The sequence below is a fragment of the Calonectris borealis genome, chromosome 2, assembly GCF_964195595.1.
Source record: "Calonectris borealis chromosome 2, bCalBor7.hap1.2, whole genome shotgun sequence".
NCBI lineage: Eukaryota > Metazoa > Chordata > Aves > Procellariiformes > Procellariidae > Calonectris > Calonectris borealis.
This window is the reverse complement of record NC_134313.1, coordinates 1,913,607-1,927,093: the sequence shown is the minus strand read 5'-3', so window position 1 is coordinate 1,927,093 and position 13,487 is coordinate 1,913,607.

Below are 13,487 nucleotides of genomic sequence, written 5' to 3'. Positions count from 1 at the left end.
CACATTGACAAGCCCTGTTTGAGACTCAGTAATCAAAAGACTGTTCAGTCTGCTGCATTTTTTTAATGAAAAATGGAGTACAGAACAATACAAAAATGTCTGTGTCATTCAAATTTCTTTTATTCTGCATCAAAGCAAAGTAGGGGATTTTTGGAGATTTCATTTTCGACACAAAAAATTACAGGGAGCATTTTTCTATTGCAGAGATCTTTTTTCCCCTTTCGTAATAGTTATTTTTCTTCCCTTTCCCCCTCCTTTGCTAGTGAAGAAAAAGGGCGAGGGGGGCTATTTTTGCTTTTTCTAAGGAGGAAAAGAAGAAAAAAAAAAGAAACCAAAGGGCAAATATAAAGGCAATCTCCAGCAGAAAGTGTGGTCAAAAGACAAAGTCGCTTTTTCTTTTGAGGATTTTGCACAGAAATGCTTCCCTTTCTGCAGCAGACCCTGAACCCAGGAGCATCCCTGGCTGCTGCTGAGACTGTCTCCAAAAGCAGGGTGCTGGCTGACCTACTCTGCACTGCACTAGCCCTTTATTTTGGCACAATAATATGTTTTCCCCTCTGAGTAGCCGGTCAGAGGCTTCAGAGTTTAGCAGAGGGCTCCCTGGAGGTCCCACGGGAGAGAGGGGGGCTGTGGCAGGGCGAGCACCTCTCTCGCGCTGTTTCAGAGCAGTTTTCGTCTCCTCCACTGGGATTTCGTGCTCTGTCACTGAAATCACCAGAAGTCACCAGTGACTGTGGGACCTGCCGAGATTCAATCTCCCGCTGCTCCGTCACCAGCCATGTGTCTCTTTACACTTTGTCACTTCAGGTAATCAGCCTGGGAGTGTGTCCCTTGGACACCGCAAGGGCAATAAAGGTTTGGCAAAAGTTTTGTAATTATAGGCAATAAACTCTCCGCCCCGGGGTAGCTGTGGTGATGAGCAAATTTCACCCTTTTTTTTTTTTCTTAAAATGTGTATATCTATCCTGAGAAATTCAAAGCCAGAACTCAAATCAGTGTGAAACTGCAACTGAGTCATCATGGAGCTGCGGGAACCTGGCTATGTGCTGTCATCTGTTTTTTTTTGTACAACTTATCTTAGAGCAGACAAAGTCTGCAAGATCTGACAGCCAAAGGGAAAGGTTGACCAATGCATACTGGAGATGCACAGCAAGTTGTTAATGAAGGGGGTAATTAACCATGACAAGAAGGAAGCAGCACTTTCATTACTGTCCCTTCAGCCTTTGAGGATACTGCTGTAGGTGAGATAGTCCTGTCCTACATAACTGCTGGGTTATGGGTTCAAGGGAGACCTCATGGCAAGGGCAGATGACCAAAAAAACCTGAGTTAGAGCAGCTTAGTGAGCTATCAACCATCAGCTGAGCTGTGTGTGCTTTTCACCTACAACCGTGTGGTTTCACTTAAGCCCTAATTGACATCATTCACCCTAAAGCATTTTGGTGGCTAAGATCCCCGAAGACAGGGGGTTACCACAGCCCAACAGATGAATGAGAAGATGTTAAATTGTAGTAAATCCATCACGTGTCTGAGACCAGCATGTTGTGCTTAACGCAGTGATGACTGCTTTGAGGTGTCCTACCTACCTTGAGTAGAAGACGTTGGTATCAACGCATCTCATTCCCAGTGAAATGCAGTGATGACTGCTTTGAGGTGTCCTACATACCTTGCGTAGAAGATGTTGGTATCAACACATCTCATTCCCAGTGAAATGCGTGAGAGTTTGGCACCTAAAGCCTAGTGAAGATCTACCCTGCACAACTCTGTGTCCTAACCTCAGGGCTGCCTTCCTGTGCAGAAGAACTCCAGCATGTCCAGATGTTCATCAAAAGCCATATTTTGACCTTAGGATCATGGACTGAGACACATAAAAGAAAAAATCACAGACTGTTTGCAGGTGATTTATCAGCTAGAACAACGGGGCCATATTAATTTCATAAACCCACTCCAGTGAAGCAATTGATCCACTCCTCCACAGGAAATCCTTCGAGGAGAACCCAAGGACTCTTGATAACAGTGACGTCTTCATGCTACTTGGTGACAGGATGTCCAGGTGTCACGCAGAGGCAGCTGAGTCCACGCGGGCTGATGGTTCCCAAAGCAGAGATGACTTTGGGTGTGCTCCCTTCAGGCTGCATGGCCAGTAAGGCTGCAGAGAGGCAAAGCTTAAACCAGTCAGCCCTAAGCAACTGGTTATCTGGGGCAACAGGGTGCAAACACTTCTGGGGCTCCATGCTCTGCCATGCTCTTGCCTTTGAGGCATTGTGTTGGTTTGGACGCATCTTGGACCATCACAAGGAATTGACCTTTCTGCACTGCTGACACTCTGATACTCCTCAGGAAGAGAAAGGAGTGATTAGGAAATATTCGTGAAGCTTTTTGTTATGGCCCTGCAGTACGAAGGGCCTCAGATCCTCGTTCCCAAACACGCTAACCATTTCAGATAAAGAGCAGTCCTGTGCTGCACTGCCAGGTTCAGGAGACACCACAAGCCACGTGAACCTAACTGGGGAGGACAACACATCTCCCAGCCAGCTTGTGGCGTGGAGAGGAAAGAGAATTTGACACTGAGATACATAAATGACAGCCTTGGAAGAAGAGGGATGGATGGATGGTTGGATGGATGGATTGACGGTTGAATGGATGGATGGATGGACAGAAGGATAAATGGACAAACAGATGGAAAGATGTATGGATTTTATATTTTGCAAAGCCTTAATGGCATGAATAGTTCCATTTAGGCTCGTAGATCCCACCAGACAATGCATAGCCCATTAAAAGGGGTCGTGTTCCACGTCCTTCATGCATGTGAAGTGATGACCAGGACACCTGGCAGGTTGCAAACCGTCCCCACGTTGCGCCTAGCAGCTCCCATGCCCACCAACCAGCCCTAGCGAGCACTGCCACTGCCCCTAGTCCCCAGAGTTAAGGCTATGCCTGAGATGCACTCAGGTATTAAATATGATGTGACAGCTGCCAGCCAGCGGCATCCCACCTTGAGCAAAGGACCGTTTGGAGCTGCGTGATTTCCAAAACTCTCTGCTCCCACCGCGCTGTGGTTGGATGCAAGCTCAGCCTGGGAAGCGCTCGAGGATGTGGAGATCTTGTGCAAATCTAGTCCCAGGTCCAGACGTGGGGCTGAACCGATCACCTGGCATCACACACCTAAATATGAGCGGGGAGGGTCCACATCACCTCTCTAAGGGTATGTGCGGAGCAGGAGAACACCTCTGGGAGTCACACCAGCTTCTCTTGGAGTCATTAGGGAGAAGTAGGCATTTTCAGGTGTGATTCATCTGGCTTTATGCAGACATCAAAGTTCAGATGAGATGAATTGCCCCTCCAGCAGGGCCTATTTTTCTCCCTGGCAGCAGAGGCAGCCACGATGAGCACAGATAGCTGCTTTTGGAGGGATGAGTCCCTCCTGGCATCTTTTTTTTTTTTTAAAAAAGAATCAAAGTAGCACATGCACTTCCTCAATGAAAACACCCATCACTTTCAAAATCCCTCATCAGAAGAAGCTATTAAACTTCACTGTCACCCCTGTTTGCACACAGCTTTCCTCCACCCTCTGGAAAGTTCAACTCCAGAGGAAGACCTGCCCAGAAAAGGGGATTTGCCATCTCCCCCCTCTCCCACTGGATGTTCCTGTGGGGAAGAAAAGTGTCCCAGCCCCACAGCAGAGGGATTACAGCCCAAATCTATGCTGGCACCTGACATTTATTGAAGCACCTGCATCCCTTCCTGGATTGGATCAAAATCTCTGGCTTGAGGGGAAGCGAGGAACCTGCAGCAGAGACAATGCTTGAACTCCTATCTCCTGGATCCCAAGCCGATAACATCACCAAAGGCCCACCTCTCTTCTCCCCATGCACCTGCCATTCCAGGAGCGATGCTCGCCCCAACAGGAGGCAGGAGATAACGCTACCCAAATTATTCACGATGCAGCCCGTGGCAGGAGCTGGGGAAAGGAGGTGGGAAGGAGAGAGAGAAGAAAAAAAACACATACGACAAGCTTGTCAGTTGACTTCTTAAGCAAAAGCCAGCAAACCGTGCAGTCAGGCACCGAGTCGGGTTTCTCCCAATTAAATTTAACAAGTGACGCCCCTGAATCTTTCATGAGCATTCGGATATTTTAGCCCATCTGTCTTAATGCGCACACACAAGTCTCGCTCCTGCTCGTGCTTTTAACCGCCACGATACTCCGACGATCAAGCCCTGCCTTTTTGTTCTGCATCAGCGGCACCCGGGGGACTTCAAACCCCTCTACGCCGAGTGGTGAGAGGGCAAGGGTGGCCACACAGCTAAGTTGGAGGTGGCCAAAAGGGGTTTTGTCTGGGCCATCTGCTCAGCACGGCTTGCCGATGCTGCCGCGACGTCCTCGGGAGAGGCATCGCTGCCTCTGTCGCCGCTGCATCCCCCCCCCTTTCCTCCCGCGTGATCGATTGTCACTTTAATTATCTGTCGGCCCCGCGACGTGCCGGCAGGTTCCCCAACCTGAGTCAGGCTTCAGAGTGGCTCCCGGGTCTCGGCGTGTTTGTGTGCCGCCTGCGCGCAGCGTCGACTGCTTTCAATTAAAGCTCGGAGGTAACCTGAAAGAGGCTCGCCGGCTGCTGGCGGGGGCGAGCACCGAGACGGGGAGAGGAGGGGAGGGCGAGGAGCGGAGGGAGGAGGATGCCACCGGGTTAACCGCAGTGGGCTGCAAGGCTGCAGATGCCGGGATGAGGTGATGGAAGCCGGGGGGACCTTGCCCCGTGGGCTGGGGAGAAACACCAGCATCCCAAAGATGCTTGATATAAGATGTCTTTGTAGGGGAGGAAGACCATGTGTTGTCCCTCCCACGGGCTGCCCCATCCTGCTGCTTCATCAGTAACATGATGCCAACATGATGGCACAAGGCTAGCAGATATGGCCCAAGACCTCCTTGATCCTGGGATCAAGGGATTTTGAGACATGGGGAGTCCTCTGTGATTGCAACCGCTTGGTCCTGACCTCACCTCACCCCCATTGCATGCAAAGGGTCTGCACAGTAATGGGCAGGGGTGAATGCAATGCCAGCAAGTGATGGGAGCAGGACCCAAACTAGGCAGGTGGAAGATGGTTCCAGGGCTTTTTGACCACAACAGCTTATGTCTGCAGCCTCCTGCATCTTTGGAGGGTGAAGGTGCAGCAAGAGCAAGGAGAGGCTCAAGTATGGCCATGACGATGAGCTCAGATGGAGAAGCCAGCACAAGGCTCTGGGGGAGTTAGCAGGGTGGTCATGACCCCATTTTGGTGGCATGATGTGTTACGCAGGCACCTGGCTCACCCACCCAGGCCCATCAGAGCTAGGTGCCGAGCATTGCAGAAAGCCCACACCTTGCAAGGCTCATCTCTGCCCTTCCTGCCCTCAGAAGGTCCTCTTCCTAGGAGGTTCTTCAGCTGCTTCAGCAGCAAACTGCACTGAAATAAATTCAGCTAATTTTACTCCATTTTGACCTGGGAACAATAAAACCTCATGGGTCTGAGTGATGCATTGGTTGCCTCGTGTTGGATTCATGTCTTCTCCAGGACACAAGCAGCCTCTGGAACCCTCAGGACTACTGTTCAAAGGTCTTGAGGAGTGCTTTGGTTGGTTATTGCTGTCCTTGTCACGCTTGGTGTGGTAGCACCTGGTCATCCCACTGGAGTCCAGGCCTTCACCATGCTCTGTGCAACATACAGACAGAAAAGGACAGGTCCTCGTCGCCAGCAGCCAGCTTTCTAAACATTTTACAATTTAAATTGGATTGCACACGTTCACAGTCTAAATACACCTTGGTTATTTCTGGAGTGTGGGGTTTTTTCCAAGCTGTAATGACTCGGTGCTCCAATAGCAAAGCTTTTGCTGCTTCGGCTGGTTATGTTCAGCACAGGAGCTGCTGGACCAAGGGGGACGGTTTCTCTGCCTAAGCAAAGCAATGCTCATGTGAACGTGGGTCATTTCATCAGTGGAGCCAAGGTGGAAGGAGGTGTGATGGGAACAGCTTTCATATCAGTGGAGAGGTCCCTGCCAGCTCTGATGTTCTCTGGATCTGCCTAGCAATAAATTCCTTCCCAGACTGGGCAGAGCCAGACATAGGCTGGCCACTGAATTATCTCTAATATAGAGCAAAACCAGCCCTTGCGTGGTGAGCCCATGCACAGAGCTGTTGCACCGACAACCCTGTCCCCATTCCTCTGGCTCTGCACAGCTCTCCAAGCCCACCCATCACAAACCCAAGGGTGTATCACCTGGGGCCTCACAATTTCTTTCCTTCCCCTCTTGCAAAGAGCTCATCTCTCCTGGTTGGCCAGGGGAGCCACAGTCCTCATCCCAATCTGCCCCGCAACTCCCAACCCACCAAGCTGCTGGATCAAACCATCCCCAGCCTGATCCAGTCCCCACTCTTGGCCCTCCACTTTGACACATGCCCTTAGTGGCATGGGTTGTCCATTTGGAAGCAAATACATAAATGCCTCTGCTGTCCCACAGGAAAAGGGACGGTGCCGGCTTTCAGTTCATGCACAGCTTGGGAGAGGTGGTGCCAGCCTCGGGAGGATGCAGACTCACAGGTGTGGAGAAATGAAAATGTCTGATGTGTTTCAGCGGGGGAATTTCTAAGTGAGGATGATCCTCCTTGGACACCGTTTCTCTTTGTTTGCATCCTACCCAATTGTTCAGCTGTCATCGCTGCCTCTCATCTTACCCTGGGGGCTGGCAGGACCCAAAGGCCCAGCAATGTCCCTTGCAGGTAGGCATCGATGCTGCAGGGACCTCAGTAGACAGACAGATGGGTAGACAGATGGAAGAAGGTCTCCTTTACCTGGAGGGCAGAGGTCCCTTGGGAAAAGGGGGATGCTTAGGCTTCTCTAACTAGAAGCAAAAGGTAGAAATTTCACAGAATTTCATACACTGGCAGGGAGACATGCTGGGCTCTGCTGCTGGTCCCAGAGGACCACCATGAAAACCCCGCAACAGCAGCCGTTTCCATCCCTGCCACCTCAGGGGGACAATCCTGCTGGCCCTCCCGAGGATAGAGCAGATGATCTAATGGGTCTTTAGCATTTTCCAGCTCTCAACTTCTTCCCCTCAAAGCTGAGCTTGCATTCAGAGACCAGGCTCTGGCTCCAAGTCCCATCCCAAGCCAAAGGCAGTCGGGGCTGCTTTCTCCTGAGTGATGGAGAAGGCAAAATCCAGCCTTTGAGTGAGGAGTGGAACTGAGAAATTTCCCCAAGCTCAACTTGTATCATAATGTCCCATGGAGTTTCTTGCAACTTCCTTTGTGCCGCCTGCTGCCACCAGCAGTTGCTACACTAAATGCTCCCCAAGCCTGTGCAGACATAGCCATTTCTGAGGATATAGCCTGATTCAAAGCAATCATCATTCTTGGAGCCCCTTGTGGGGACAAGCAAGGTCCCTTTTTGCTGTGCCAGGTTGAGAAACCAGCTCTGGCTGCAGTAGAGCTAATGCTTATGGGTTTGCCCCATAGTTTTGTCTTGCTCACCTTCTCAGCCCTGGTCTACATCCCCTCTCAGCCCTGCATAGCCCTGGATGACTGAGAAGCAGCTATTCCAGTTCTGGATCATTGGATTTCACCCTGCCATTGGCAATATCATGATTAACTGGCTGCAAAGGGAGCTCAGGTCACGGAAGGACTGCTTTCTCCTTGCCTTGCTTCATCCCTAAGGCTCCACCACTGGCCAGTGTTGGAAGTGGGATGCTGGGCTGAACGGGGCAATACAGCTATTTCTGCATTATGAGTTGCCATCTTTCTGGTGATGATATTGCAGGGACTGCAGTCTGAGCATATGCAACCCGCAAAGTTTCAAAGAAGAGGTGATATCTTTTAGATCAGCTGAGAAATATAAATGAACTGTCTGAAACACCAGCCCTGCAAGTGGCTGGGAGCACAGCAAAGAGCATCAAGGCAATCCAGGGTAAGGGCATGGGCTCTTCAAGAGCAGACAGCTCTTTAACCCAAAGCTGCTGCTTACTTTCTATCCCTGATGGAAAGAAATCCATCCTCCCAATCCATTTACACTGTCCCCCCTCCAGCTCTCTGCAAGCACTTGTGATAAGTCTCCATCAGGGAACTGGTCAGGGTTAAAATGACTCGGGGGGAAAAAAAGCCAAGGGATTTTTCAGCCAGAAAACCACAGAGGACTTTGTTCACCCCTTTGAAGCAGCATGGCCTCCTCTAGGAAGAGCCAGAGGTCTCGGATAACAACCACCAAAGAGTAAAAAATCCTTTCTCACGTGCCTAGTGGTCACCATAGCTGGCACCCCTTGGATCCAGAGCAACCGAGTTTCCTTACCTAAGTCTTGTAAGAGACCTTATGCAGAAGTCTAATTCTCATTCCTCTAAAATGGTCCCTCAGGCCATCTCTAGTGGTCCCTCAGGCCATCATCTTTGTTATGCGAAGAGCTTCTCCAGAGAAGTCTCCAGCCCATCGCTGCAGAGATAAGCTTCAGAGAAACCCTCCCTGGTCAGCATTCAACGTTGACATAAGTGAAGGGAAGCAGATAATTATATGCTTGTTAATTGGACAACAGGTCAGAGGCAAGAGGTGAAAAATACAGAGCAACATAGAGAGAAAAACAAAACAAGCAAATCATAATGTGAAAAGAACTGGTGACAAAGAGGTTTTAAGGACAGGCTGGAGGCAGGAAAAAGAGTCTGGGACATTGTAACAGGCATCCCATCAGCCTGCTGCATGCCTAGAGAGATAGGAACTAAGGTGGCCCCATGTCTGAAGCATCCTTCTTGCACTCTCTTGTACACCCAGGATGCCGGTTTGGAGCCAACACCGTTGGCCTGGCACACATCTCTGCCTTACCAAAAGCATTGGAGCTTGTCTTAGGGCATTTCCTAAGTCAGACCAAGGGACTCTGGGAATGGGGCGGAGAAGATCCCTTCCGCCATCCAGAAAGTTCAGAAGTTAGATTTTTAGTGCAAATCGCCCCAGGGACAGGCTCTGGGCAGGTCCCAAGGACAGTTATGTTGACACAAGGTGGTAGCATGGCCCCAGGGCACAGGCAGAACATCTTTGGTTGACTTCTCCACCTGAGAACATGATTCATCCAGCTCTAGGTGCCCTGGGAAGGTGTTTCAATGCCCCCAGATTGATCCAGCTCATGGGAACTGATGTCAGAGAAGGAGCCAAGAATATCCCAGTTCCTGAAGGCAGCTTTGCAATGGAGAGGAGCCAGTCAAATAGCTGGCTGCCACTCAAAGGGGCAGTCCCTCTACCCAAACCCACCCATGTGGCCTGGTACCAGAGCTCATCCAGCCCCACTGAAGGAGCTAAACCAGCAGAAAAGTGTCTGACAACAAAAGTGATGCACTCCTTGTTGGAGAGCATCCCTGGACCAGCTCTCCATGGGCTCAGAGCATGGTCAGTGCTGGTCCAAGGGACGGGACAGGATCACATAGCCAGGACAGAAGGGATGCGAGATAGCTGCTTTTAGACACTATCATTACAATTTAGCTGGAGCACATAACGCCACACTCACCGACATGTCCCCATGAAGTGCTGGGGCAGGTCATAAACACCAGCCCCTTGTGGCAACCTCATCAGAGAGGCCGAGAGAGGAGGAGAAAGCAAACAATGCCCTGCTGGAGAAGTTTCCTCCACGTGAACAGCACAAGAGCTCCAGGGACTTGTCCAGCACATCGGTCTCCTTGGCACTCAAATGACCTCAGCTTCCGCTTGACTGTCGTTACAAACCCACTGCTGGCCTGAAAGAAAATAATAAAGAATTAATCAAGACAAAGTTCTCATCAGTGTTAATGCTTCACAGCTCCTTAGCCATTTCAGATGCCTGGTAGTTGGCTCTGCTTTATGAAATAATCAGGATGGAGAGGCAGCCAGCATGGTCACCTCAGCCCTGGCTGCTGCTCCCACCATCATGCCTTTGTATGCCCTCCAAAAACGGGCACGGACAAAATGGCCCACAAAGGGCTTTCAAAGGCTTCACTACTTTATTTCATCAGCAAAGGGATCATGCTGCTCTTCTCCCTTCCCATACCAATATCTTCTCTTTCTCTTCCTTTCACCCCAGGGGATGCCGATGTCTCCTCTGCCATTTAATCTCACACAGCCCCAATCTTCTCCAGCACACACCACAAGGGTCTCAGCTGCTCTGGTGACATCCTCTAGGAGACAGTCCCAAACTCTAAAGGGTGAAATGTGGCTGATGGCCCTGCAAACTTACTTTGAGGGCCACAGCATTCCCATAGCATCACTCTACCCCCAGCAGCCATCACAGGGCAATATTACTGCAAACAGACCCCACACATCACTAGTCTTGGTGAAGTACCAAAGCTTTGGAGCCCTCTCAGGACCATAAGGCTGCACAGGACAACTTTGAAGTCATGATTGGCCCACCACGCTTACAGTAGTGATTAGCCACCCCCCTAAGGTATTCATAGAACTTGTTATTTTAGTACTGGAGCTTCTCAAGGCCAACCTTGACCCAGAGGAAGAGTGATATGGATGGCAGTTTGGTTAATTCAACAGACAGCGCACTTTAATGCTCAAAGGACTTGAGAGACAAAGAGCTGGTTTAGAGCAACGAACAAGCTGAGCTGAGCAGGGAATAATTTTCCTGCCCTGCAAAACTGCCTGACCCTCAGCTCTGAGCTCCTGAGATACGTCTGCAGGTCATTGAAACATGGGCTGCAGAGACCATGTTTGGTGCACCAGAGCTGGATAGGACTGACAACGAGGGCTCAGCAAAAAGCAGTAGCATCTCCTCTAAATTTAGATGTCTCTGTTGTACATGTCTCCATCTGAGCTGCGTACCCGTGGCTTCATTCATAGTCCAGAGAGAAAAGCCAGCATTTTTATGGTGCATTCATCCAAACAAACATAAGCATTTACTTTAGGTTGAATGAATCTCCGGTGACTCTCTCCGGTGATGATAGAGTGACCCAGGCTGCCTGGCCCAAGGGGAGACGCTCTTGTTTCATCGGATGAAACCTGCGGTACCTGACCGCCAACCAGACAGCATCATCCGAGTGTAACGCAGCCACCCCACAAACCTGGGTCTCCTTCAGCTCTGCAAGCAGGAAAGAAAGGAGGAAATTTAGGTTGAGGCTTAATTGCTCTTGATTTCTTCACCTCAAGTAGGATTCTTCTTATTCCACTGATGGTACAATTTTTTTTTACCTCCACCACTGGCTTATCTCTCACAGTGGCAGGCACATATGGCTCTACCAAACTTCCCAGGAATAGCAAATCTTGCACACCAGACAGTCACAAACAAATGAGAGGTAGCACATGGCCTCATGAGCATGATTGCATACACAAGAGAGGAAGGATGGATGTGTCCTTCACCCCTGCCATCTCCCGTAACTCTCCAACCACGGCATCAGGCAGCAGTTTGCACGCATTGCAACTGGACCTCCACCAAATCCACCTCCAGCATCTCCTTCCTAATCCTCCTGACAGGAAAGAAAGATCGGCTTGGAAGAGTGAGAAATTTGGGATCTGTGGGCACTTTGGCTTGTTTGCCACTGCAAAGTCAGCCTCTACATGCTCATCACCAGTAGCGAGACAGAAGCTCCAAAGACTTCTGCAAAGGCTGATGCAGACAGATCTTTTTCAAGTCTTGCTCACTCTCCATAGGAGACACCGCCTCTTGCACTGGCTTCCTGAAATCACCTACATTAAGACACGTCCCTGGTACCATAAGCAGCTTCCAGTGGATTTTAATGGAGCACAGAGACTCGGGCACTTTCATTTCTAAATGCTTTGCTCAGGGTGGCTGTTGAGAGGCCTGACAGTATTTCATTTAGGCAGGGATGGGGGAGGCTGAGAGGCAGGAAAGAAGGGGGCTTGGAAGCAACACGAAGAGCACAGTTAATTATTTCTTGGAGGAAGGAGGAAAAAAAGATGCGATGGACACAACAGAAATGAAACTGCAGTGACAACATCCCAAAAACCAGCCCTGGAAACCCAACGGTCAAGAGACACTGAGAGCTGGATCCTTGCTCTGGGGTGCTGAGCACCCTCTGTCTCAGCCCTGCTTAGAAGAGGCCTTGGGGGATAAGACGAAGATGCTTTGGACCATGCAGGATTGGATGTCCCCTCTGCACCACTGGGCTTTGCCACTCTCCAAGCCACCATTCAGGGCTTGCCCAGGAGCTGGGGCAAGATGCAAACTGCAATGGAAACAGGGCTAGAAAACAACATGGATGTTGCTGACAAGCTTATTTTAAACCCCAGCTCACCCTTCCTCTGCCCAAGACCTCCCTATGCCTCCCCCATAACGGGAAGAGTTATCGGAGACATGCTGGAGCATGGCCACCTCCTCCTGCAGGCTTAGAGAGCTGCACATGCAAAGGCTAGTAAATTAGACCATGCCAGGGACTATTCCTGGATACCAGGACTAAAAGGCACGTTGGACGAGGCCACCCCACGCTGCAGCTAAATTTGGCTGGTTGGACACAAGCCCTACCACGCCAACCACCATCAGGACCAGAGGTCTGTGGCCCTGGTTGAGCTTAGCAGCAGAGATATAGCCAAAAGCCCAGCCTCTTGGGGAAGTTTTAGGTGCCTTTAGAAGCTACATGGCTCCTTTTTGAGGAGGAGATGGGTTTAATCACCGTACTGCCTCTCACTCTGGCACATCGGTGCAAAGCAAGATGTTGAACCCATGTCCCGCGCTGCCAGCCCTTGCTCCCGCACCACCGGGAAATATCACCCCAACTGCAAACCCAGTGCAATCAAATCGAATCAAAACACGACCGGGAAAGACAGCAGGAGAGGAGCAGCCGCGAGTCGGTGCTAAATGCTCAGTGTGATGTAAAATCGTCCTCAGCTGCGTATGCAAAACTCGCCCCACGGAAACGATGCGCATTAGGAAACCAGAGCTGCCCCTGGATACCGCACATGTTACGGGGAGATGATTTACATCAAGTCCTTTCTAGAGGAAACTGCCAGCCTTGACAGGCAACAGATTTGACCTCCCTTGACAATTGCCCCAATTTGCTCAGCTCTTTGCTTTATGGATCCTGGCCAGGTTTTGTTTTGGTTGCTTAAATATTTCTTCTTTGTAGGTATTCTTTTTTTGTTTTTTTTTTTTTTTTTAAAGTGAATTTAGCACCATTAGAAGATGCCTGACTGACAACCCTGGCGACCAGGGACTCTTTAGCCACACGATGCATGTGTCACCATGAGGTGCAGAGGAGTCTTCTGCGTAAACTGTGGCTACTTTTAAAACCATCAGCAAATATTCAGTCATGAGAACTGTCCCTGCACCTCTGCTTGCTTCACGACCTGGGCTAGAGGAGCCTGAATATTGGATATCTTAGCTGTGGTCGCTAAAGAGGCCTTGGGATTCATCTCATACCATTTGCTTATCATTACATCAGTAATTCTGTCTTGTTCTACACATTTGGGGATTTTTTTTAGGTTCTTGGAAGCATCAGTGGTTAACTGGGGACCATGCAAAAGGGAGAGACCACATCAAGGAGCATGGAGC